Below are 571 nucleotides of genomic sequence, written 5' to 3' on the forward strand. Positions count from 1 at the left end.
GGACTGGTGAACCAGAAGGCTGCACCAAGCTCCAATCTGATCTGGCAGAGGTTCTACAGCTGGATGCCCTTCCTAACGCCAACCACTCCGAGAGTGTAGTCAGTGCGTTGATTTCAAATTTTGGCACAAGGGAGGAGGGGCTAGGTAGATTACATTGGCTACACTTGCACACACATCTACAGACACACATACATATACACACATCCACAAACACACACAATCTCTCAACTCCCACACACATATATACACACAAATTACACACACACTCATAAACACACATGCTTTCACACACTCACAAACACATATACACTCTCGTACACTTGCACACACACTCCTACAGACAACTCACAAACACACACACACAATCACACACACACACATACACACACACTTATGCACACATACAAATTATACACACACACACACACACATACACACACACTTATGCACACATACAAATTACACACACACACACACACATTCACTAACATACACTTTCTCACACACACACACACACACCTACAGACACGCTCACACACACACACACACCTACAGACACACTCACACACAC

At 44.5% G+C, this 571-nt stretch overlaps 1 protein-coding gene across 4 annotated transcripts in view; it reads right to left on the bottom strand.

Moving 5' to 3' along the window:
• The window catches only part of LOC106870412 (otoferlin), a 360,495-nt gene that overhangs the window by 310,878 nt on the left and 49,046 nt on the right, over positions 1-571 (bottom strand). The window lies entirely within an intron of this gene.

The sequence above is a fragment of the Octopus bimaculoides genome, chromosome 23 (assembly GCF_001194135.2).
Source record: "Octopus bimaculoides isolate UCB-OBI-ISO-001 chromosome 23, ASM119413v2, whole genome shotgun sequence".
NCBI lineage: Eukaryota > Metazoa > Mollusca > Cephalopoda > Octopoda > Octopodidae > Octopus > Octopus bimaculoides.